The sequence below is a fragment of the Colias philodice genome, chromosome 30, assembly GCF_061535455.1.
Source record: "Colias philodice isolate Cphi_HAF_F1 chromosome 30, ilColPhil1 Martin Lab GWU primary, whole genome shotgun sequence".
Classification (NCBI taxonomy): Eukaryota; Metazoa; Arthropoda; class Insecta; order Lepidoptera; family Pieridae; genus Colias; species Colias philodice.
Genome location: NC_143115.1, coordinates 370,685 through 380,649, shown reverse-complemented (window position 1 = coordinate 380,649; position 9,965 = coordinate 370,685). Strand labels below are relative to the sequence as shown.

The 9,965-nt window shown below is 32.3% G+C and overlaps 1 protein-coding gene across 1 annotated transcript in view; it reads left to right on the top strand.

Moving 5' to 3' along the window:
* Nucleotides 1–4,909: 4,909 nt before the first annotated feature.
* The window catches only part of LOC149475325 (fatty acyl-CoA reductase wat-like), a 33,717-nt gene continuing 28,661 nt past the window's right edge, over nucleotides 4,910–9,965 (top strand). Inside the window, exon 1 of the mRNA XM_089713387.1 lies at nucleotides 4,910–5,017. The gene's annotated coding sequence lies outside the window, so the exon portion shown is untranslated. The remainder of the gene's footprint in view (nucleotides 5,018–9,965) is intronic.

The following is a 9,965-nucleotide window of genomic DNA, read 5'->3' as shown; positions in this document are numbered from 1 at the left end:
CTTGCCACTTTATCGAATACTAAAATATCGATAAATAAAAAAAAATAAGTTATAAAATTGCTTGAAGATAATTTAAGATTCTTTTAATTTTGAATTATGGATAGGTAATTCCAAATTTTAAGATTCGTTTAATTTGGAATTATTCATTTACGATGCGTATTGACTGCCTTGCAATGTATGGTAGTGGTATTTATAAAAAAAATATTATTAGGTATTTCGGTTTAGGTTGTTTTTTATGGTTTCGTAAAAAGGTACGTTTTTTTTCCTGTTTTCATAGATTCATTCATAGAATTATACGGAACCCTTCGTGCGCGAATCTGACTTCCACCTGGTTGATCTTTTTACAAATCAATAATCGTATCCTACTAATATTATAAAAGCAAAAATATATAAGAATGGACAGACATTATTCTTTCACGAAAAAACTACTGAATGAGTTTTTATGGAACTTTACAATTATACATATTATAGATTAAATATCAGAATAACATATAGGCTACAATTTACCGCGGGAAAATAACTCATTCCCACAGGAATAAATTGGTAAAAGTTTAAAATAAATTGCTTCAAATAAAACAAATAAAATTAAAAAAAAAATTATTTCGATACTTAATTAACAAATTACAATATTTATTATTTAAAATAGATGCCACCTTAAACTTGTGGCACAGCATCTCTGCAAAGCACTTTACTTTTCTTCCCGTCTGATTCGAAATGATTTGAACAAGGTCGAGAATGTTTTGAAGGCTTCCAATTTTCCCTGTGCTATAGCTTTAGCCCAAACATCTTTTAATTTTTCTTAAGCCAGAAACCTGCAAATAACAATAAAATCCATACTTAAATACATTTTTTTTTCTCCTAACCTAAAGCAGTCATTATCAATGAAGTACTTCGTACCTACTCAAGTATCGATAATTGCACAACACTATGGAAGTTATATTTTGCATTTTTTCTAAAAACTAAGCTGATTATGATTTCATTTCAATGATTACGGTTAGATAAAACATAGATGATTATGAAAATAACGTAAATTAACTTATTTATAATACAATTAACAAAAAAATTGATCAAAACACTAACCTGTGAAAAGACAAATTCCAATCTTCATCCGAATTCCCAGTACTTCGGCTTTTAAAGCCGTGAACAACACAAGCCATGTAATCTTTAGTAAATTATCTTTTCAGAAAATAACATAAGAAACTAGAAAACACGTTTTTCACTTCAAAAACAATAATTAAAATCACCATGCGTTAGTGACCAGACTGGTCACTAAAACAAATTGAAATGGCTACTGTCATTTCAAACTGTCGAACTGACATACATCTGTCCTCTTTTTTCGCATGACATTTTGCCATAAGCCAAAAAGGCCAAACTAGTGCTTAATTGTTCAATTAATTGTTACTTCTCCAGGCTTGATAATTGCTCCGAGTCATAGGGTGGTAACCTGCTTAAAAACATCGATTAAAGTGAATTAATCGATACGGACTTGAAACATTTGTCAATCGAACTTGAAACACATGTCATGCACATGTCAATAATTTATGATGATTTTTATTCCCAAGTAATCAATGCATTCGATTCTAGATGTCAGATTTCGATTTTTAGAGTAACGTCTCTGGTATTTAAAAAGAAAAAAGGTTTATTGACACAAAATTGTAGCGACGTCAGTTCTTTAAATCAGAAATTGTTTATTATGTTAAGAATGGTTTATCAGTAAAATCAAATCCTAAAATTACTTGTATCGGTCATTATTATTATAAATATGTAATCGTAATTGAAAAAAGTTAAGCAAATGTGCAGTTCTAACAAAACGAAATATCATGTTATTCTATGTCGTCGTTACTAGGTTACATTGTTGAATTTTGTTGAACTGTCAAATGTTGCCTATTAAAATGGCTCTACTATAATTTGCCGAAATTTTCCTTCTACTAGAAGGTTCAATTAAAACTACAAAGCAGGCGATGCCGCGCGCGGAAAGCTAGTAAGTAATTGATTTAAATAATAGTAACATTTTTAAGAATATAACAGTACTAGCTTTCCGCCTGCGGCTTCGCCCGCATTTCCAAAGAAAAACTCGCATAATTCCCGTTCCTGAAGGATTTCTGGGATAAAAAGTAGCCTATGACTTATTCGGGGTCTTACCTACTTACCTAGCTACCTACACACAAAATTTCATTGTAATCGGTTCATTAGTATTTGCGTGAATGAGTTACAAACGTCAATACATACTCACTAACTTTTCCATTTTTAATATTAGTAGGATTTTTTACCACGTACATTTTATTTACAAGTCGGTTAATTATTATGGTTAAATAATGAATGAGGGTAAAGGCCGTTATCATTAATATGTATCAGTGAATATATTTGAAATTTCATTGCATAGAAAATAAGAGAATTGTAAAGTCCCGTGATTCCTTTTGTGGTTGGTACCTATGTTGGATATATGCATTTAATATTGAAATCCTATCCTATCCTATCCTACTAATATTATAAATGCGAAAGTTTGTGAGGATGGATGTGTGAGTGTATGTTTTTTACTCTTTCACGCAAATACTACTGAACCGATAACAATGAAATTTAGCACACATATAGAGGGTTTCTTGGATTTACACATAGGATAGGTCATACGCTTTATCCCGGATACCCCACGGGAACGGGAACTATGCGAGTTTTTCTTTAAAAACGCGGGCGAAGCCGTGGTCGGAAAGATAGTCTATAATATAAAACTCAAAGGTGACTGATATAGTCACAGATATAGTGATCTATCAACGCACAGCCCAAACCACTGGACGTATAGGGCTGAAATTTGGCATGCAGGTAGATGTTAGGACGTAGGCATCCGCTAAGAAAGGATTTCCCGAAATTCTTGCGGGAACGGGGATGCACGTACAAAGTCGTGGGCGGAAGCTAGTTATTTAATAAAATACATATTGTTTGTTTAAAGCAAAGGGAGAAAACATTTTTGACGTGACAACGTCTTAAAATTTGATATAGCCGGTTGCACGCACGAAAAAACATGACTCATTCGGCGTTACCTCGCTCTGAGGCGTTCCAAGTAAGGCTTGAAGTGCAAGCGAGAGCACGGAACGAGCGACAAAGAAGCACAATCGGACGTTGTCACGTTCAACTATCGTCAGTAAACCGACTTTACAGACAACCAATTTTTATTTAAAACAACGAACTACTGAACCGTAATCAATAAAAAATGTATTGAAAAATAAACATTTGATGTTAAATTTTTTTTTTTTGCTTAACATATGTCGAGTTATGACGTCGTTATAAATTAAAATCAAATACATATTATTATCCAACAGCCAACTGGACTTCTTTTAGACCTTTTGGGTCGTCATATTACTTACTAGCTGTGCCCCGTGGTTTTACCAGCATTGCTCCGCTCCTGTTGGTCTTAGCGTAATGATATAAAACAGCCTATAACCTTCCTCGATAAATGGGCTATCTAACACCGAAAGAATTTTTCAAATCGGACCAGTAGTTCCTGATATTAGCGCGTTCAAACAAACAAATTATTCAGCTTTATAATATTAGTATAGATGTAGATTACCTAATGTTTATGTATCATAGGTTCGGAAAGCAGCTTCCCCAGAGAAGAGCGGGCAAGAAATTCTTAAATAGCTATTATCAAAGCATATAAATTTTAAATAATGTTCAAATATAACAAAAAGGTAAGCAATAAAATTCAAATTAAATAAAAAGTAAGATTTACCATTCTATATAATCATCTACATCACTATTAAAAAAGGTGAAGGGCTCGGAGAAATACTAAACTGAAAATTAATGAATTAAAACTAAAAACACGCTAAAACTAATGAAATTATTGTATTGTCACCGATCCTTGATAAGTGTACAAAGTTTGAATTAAATCTGTCCGTTTATAGTCAAAATCGAGTCTAAACTCTAAAGGAGTCGGTAATATACATACAAATTATAAGCGTGTTAAAAATTACACACTTACACAGCCCAAGTAGGTATAAGTATTGTATTATCTGTGACAGTCAAATTAAAATCAACATTTATTTCATGGGTAGTCACGGAATATAGACTGCCTCCTTGGTACAGTGGTTGACGCGTGAGCGTAAAACCGAGGAGTCCTGGGTTCGATTCCCGGTGGAGACGAAAAAAAAAATGGCTCGGTCTGGTAGGACAGAAGGCTGATCACCTACTTGTCCCTAAAGAAAATCGATCAGTGAAACCTTAGAAATAGATGTATGCATAATGCATCTGCACCTTACCCCCCATGATGATAAATATCTAGGCTATGATTAAAAATAATCTATAGATAATCACAAAAACTTAACAAATTAAGAATAATTTTTTTAGAAGTCGGAAAAAGGTGTATACCTAATAAGTAAATATTATAGAAAAAACCAATTAAGAACTCATTTTTCCAGAAGTCGGTTAAAATGTATATAAATAAGTTTTCAACTATTTAAATAACAATATAGAAATATTGACTCTATCAATTGTTTGTTTTGTTACGTTTATTTTATTTATTTGTATTTATTATACTTAAATAAGACTTGATAAAACTTAAGAGCTAAGGGCTCTTAAAATCGCTTAACATTAATGTAAGAAGTACAAGTGTTTATTCAATGGGGAAATACCAAGTTATTTGTACATAATTATTATAAGTAATTTATTTAATATTTTATGTATAAGGAAGAGGTATACCTATGGTTTAAAATATGAGCATAACCGGGATGTCATTAATTTGATGATGAGGATATGTGACATATCCTCACAAACTTTCGCATTTATAATATTAGTAGGATAGGATAGGATAGAAAAAACAATCAAAACATGTTTATTTCCCGTCAACACAATCGTCACAACTATCGTATTATTCAATCCCTAATAAATTCAGGATTTATTATAAATGTAAAAGAAATGTAAATGAATGAATTCATTTAGTTCATTTTCAATGCTATGTTCTTCACACCAGTGTTATTTCACACCCGTGTAGTGTAGGTTGTAAGACGTCTGTGAAAAGTAGACATTGGTAAGTTTTTATATTATTTTTTATTTAATACTATCTACAGTTCGTGGCTTCGCTTGTTTTGAGATAAATTGTGTGGTAAATCATATTTATATAAAAATATTATAAAGCTGTGAGTTGTTTGTTTGAACGCGCTATCTCAAGAATTCTTTATTAGGTTTTAGACAAAGCGGGCGAAGCCGCGGGTGGTAAGCTAGTTTAGATATACATAGTTATAATTTTACTTGCCTAAAGATAGTTTGACATCCCACTTGAGTTTCTGAAAAACTGAAACTGATCAACACTGAAAACAAAACACAAATTAGATTTTTTTACTCTATAATATAAAAAATGAATCGCAAAATGTGTTGGTAAGCGCATAACGAGAACGGCTGAACCGATTTTTTAATTCTTTTTTTACAATATTCCTTGAAGTACGAAGATGGTTTATATAGAGAGAAAACGTTAACATGTACCACGGGAGATGCCGGGGTGGACCGATAGTTAATAATTATAAGGTTACCTACCGTCTACCTTATGACACACGTAGGTACATAATTTTACTCTTAAAAAATTATGAAATGCATGAAAGGATTCCTGTGTGCTGATTCGTCTATAGATACAATTTTGGATTTATTATATTAATGATTACTAGCTTTACGCCCGCGGCTTCGCTTGCTTTGTTTAAAACATAATAAATTATATACCTACGTATACTGAAACCTTCCCCGAGAATCACTCTATTTATTAAAAAAACCGCATCAAAATCCGTTGCGTAGTTTTCAATATTTAAGCACTCACATGGACAGACAGCGATAGCGACTTTCATTTATTCTATGTAGTGATCCACTCTAAAACAAAAAAATGTATGAATTGTTTATAATTCATGTTAAGTAAGTTATTTTAACCATAGTTTGAAGTAGCATCTATTATAAATTGACCTCTCTGGCGTAAATACTGTTATAAACAAAAGAGGTCTAAATCAACTGGTCTTTGAATACAATGAAAGGTCCTGAACTATTTAAATTATTGGGATTTTACTTACAAATCAAATTATTTCGTTATACCTACTATCCTATGCTACTTCTATACTAATACTATAAAGCTGAAGGGTTTCTTTTTGTTCGATTGAACGCGCTAATCTCAGGAAGTCCGGTCCAGGTCAGGTCCGATTTGCAAAATTATTTTGGTGTTAGATAGCCCATTTATCGAGGAAGGCTATAGGCTATATTATATCATTACATAACACAACAGGAGCGGAGCCATGCGGGTGAAACCTCGAATATTCTTTGTAAATACTTATGAATCTTTATGAATCGTGATATTTACAACGAACGTGACGATATTAAAATCTCTTGATAACTTATATGTAATTTATTACTATTTAATAATTATTATGGGTTAAATAAAAATACATATATTCTACGTCATTCAAAAAAGATGTACTACCTAAATAGTTTCCTAATAATGAAAAAATTGTCGAAATTGGTTACCTATGTATGATTTTTTGAGATTTTATTATACCAACATACAAAAAAAAAAACATTTTTCTATTAAAACATGTTTTCTATTAGCATAGATTTCGCCAATGATAATCCAACGGAAACACTTTATCAGCAACCGCTGCACCAAAATTGAGCGAATTTTTCCTTTACCATTAAACTTGATTAAATTGAGGCCACCGCACACGTCGTTTGTACATCACGTAGTTGTGTGGAGCCAAGCGGAAGCGATTGAAGCGAAGAGAGATGGATTTATGTTTAAAAACAAAACTTTCACTTTATTTCCATTTATCCGGTTTAATTTAGACTTTATAGTGATATGTATGATCATTATATAAATAAAAATAGGAATTAAAAATATTACCAACACATGACACACCGGCAATTTTACCGATACCACCCGTGATCATTCTCCAATTTATCTTCAATTATTAATTTATTTATTAAATAAATAAATATTTCAGGACAATTTTCACACACGGCACGATCTGATCCCATACTAAGCTTTCGTTTGTGTTATGGAAACCAGATGGCTGATAAACATACATATATAATTTTAAATAAATACTTATATAGATAATTAACCAGATACAGAGCAAACATCTATGTTCATCACACAAATATTTGCCCCGGGTGGGAACCAAGCCCACGACCAGTGGCTTGGAATGCAGGGCCACTACCAACCAAGCCAACCGGCCAGTCCAAGTATTTGCTACAAAATATATGTTTTCATTCGTATTCAAACTTTAACGTAACTAAAATAACATGTTTACATTGCACTATGACGTCTTAAAATATTAATTAATTAATTAATACGAATGAACGTTAATTTAATTATGCAAATCTGTTTCAATATTTATTTACCGTGCGTAGTGTTTCAACAATGAAAATGATTTACATTTTATATTGTATCACGTGATGTTAATCATCCATTTAAATATAACATTAATAAATGACATTTATTTGTGAGAATCGTTGAACAATTTTTATGACTTTGAATTTACTGAATTTATTTCGTTACAGATTTTTTCCATTCTTTGAGGTGTACACAAACTAACATATTTTTTTCACACGAAAATACTACACTACTTGGATGATATTCGTTATTTTTTCACGAAGAAACAGGTGATCGGAACTATGAAATTTTGGTATAGATATAGATTATAGTACTAGATTAGCACATTAATTACTTTCCATCCATTTTCATACATACGAGTGAAGCCTTGGAATAAAGCTAGTGTTATATATTATCTTCTCTTCTCTATATAATATATAAAATTTTCGTGTCACAATGTTAGTTAGCGCATACTCTTCCGAAACAGCTGTACAAATTGTCATGAAATTTTGTGTGCATATCGGGTAGGTCTAAGAATCGGACAACATCTACCTAATTTTCATCCCCCTAAGTTATACAGACAGATAGTCTTATCTTACTAATATTATAAATGCAAAAGCTTGTGAGGATGGATGTGTATGTGTGTGTTTGTTACTCTTTCATACAAATACTACTGAACCGATTACAATGAAATTTAGCACACATATAGAGGGTTACTTGGATTAACACATAGGATAGGTTTAATCCCGGAAATCCCACGAAAACGGGAACTATGCGGGTTTTTCTTTGAAAACGCGGGCGAAGCCGCGGGCGGAAATATAGTTAAGTTATAAAATCGCTGTTTTCGTGGCCTCACTTAAATATTACTTATTGTACGTAATACACAATACGTAGTTAAATTGTTATTATACTAAATAACGGTTTCCTTGTGATATATTTTAAATGCAATGTTAGTTTTTTGTTCTGAAGGTCAAGCTTGTTTATTATAAATCAATTATATGTGAATGACGTCATATTCGCAAACCAGAATATTTGTATGCTAATCTATCAAATTTTTTGTAATTTGACGCAGGTATTTTTTTTTAACTTTTTTAGGCTCCAACATGAGCTTTTGAAAGTTACACCAAAATCGGTTCAGACGTTTCGGTATTAAATTAAATTAAATTATTATACTATAAACAAAATTTTCATGAAACGTTTGACATTCATAATACCTAGTCTATTTAAAATTTTCTAAGTAGTCTTTAACTATTATTAGAAACTAGAGGTCCGCCCCGGCTTCGCCCGTGGTACATATTTCGCAATAAAAGGTAGCCTATGTCCTTTCTCGGGTATCAAAATATCTCCATACCAAATTTCATGCAAATTGGTTCAATAGTTTAGGCGTGATTGAGTAACAGACAGACAGACAGAGTTACTTTCGCATTTATAATACATATTATATTAGAAATTTCACCAAAACAGGTGCTCTGTAGCCGTGAAAGCGTAACAGATTTTTGCATAACATTATCTTATATATAAAATTCTCGTGTCACAATGTTAGTCTGCATACTCCTCCGAAACCGGTGGACCGATTCTCATGAAATTTTCTGTGCATATCGGGTAAGTCTGAGAATCGGCCAACATCTATTTTTCATATGTACCACGGGCGAAGCCGGGGCGGACCGCTAGTAATAAATATAATAGTGCTCTTGACCATAACAATTTAGTAGCAAGGTAAACACAAGGTTAGCTAGAAAATTGCATATTTCTCTGATTACAAATATTAATTACTTCCAATGACTACTCACAATGTAATCGTATTCAATAAATATCCTACTAATATTATAAATGCGAAAGTTTGTGAGGATGTGTATGTGTGTGTTTGTTACTCTTTCACGCAAATACTACTGAACCGATTACGATGAAATTTAGCACACATATAGAGTGTAACTTGGATTAACACATAGGTTAGGTTTTATCCCGGAAATCCCACGGGAACGGGAACTATGCGGGTTTTTCTTTGAAAACACGGGCTAAGCCGCGGGCGGGAAGCTAGTCTTAATACTATTATAAAGGCGAAAGTTTGTATGGATGTATGGATGTATGGATGTTTGTTACTCTTTCACGTAATTACTACTGAACCGATTACAATGAAATTTAGCACACATATAGAATGTAACTTGGATTAACACATAGGTTAGGTTTTATCCCGGAAATCCCACGGGAACGGGAACTATGCGGGTTTTTCTTTGAAAACGCGGGCTAAGCCGCGGGCGGAAAGCTAGTATGATTATAAAGTCGCTTTTACCGATTTCCTACTTCGATATATTTTACGTAAATAAATAAAATCTTAAATAAGCAGGAAGTTTGATTTTTTACGGAACAACGTCTGCAAGGTTAAATTTGGTGGAATATTTTTAATTTTATACTCATTAGTCAATGTATTCTAGAATAATACAAACATAATATACAAAAAAAAAACAAAAATTATAATGCAACAAAAAAAAAACAATTTATAATGCATATATAACAGATATTTGAAAAAATAAAATGAAAATGACTGACCGACATAAGACGTAATATCAACACAGAGCTTTAGGAACTCTATAGTACTCCTAACTAGCTTTCCGTCCCAGCTTCGCCCGCTTTGACT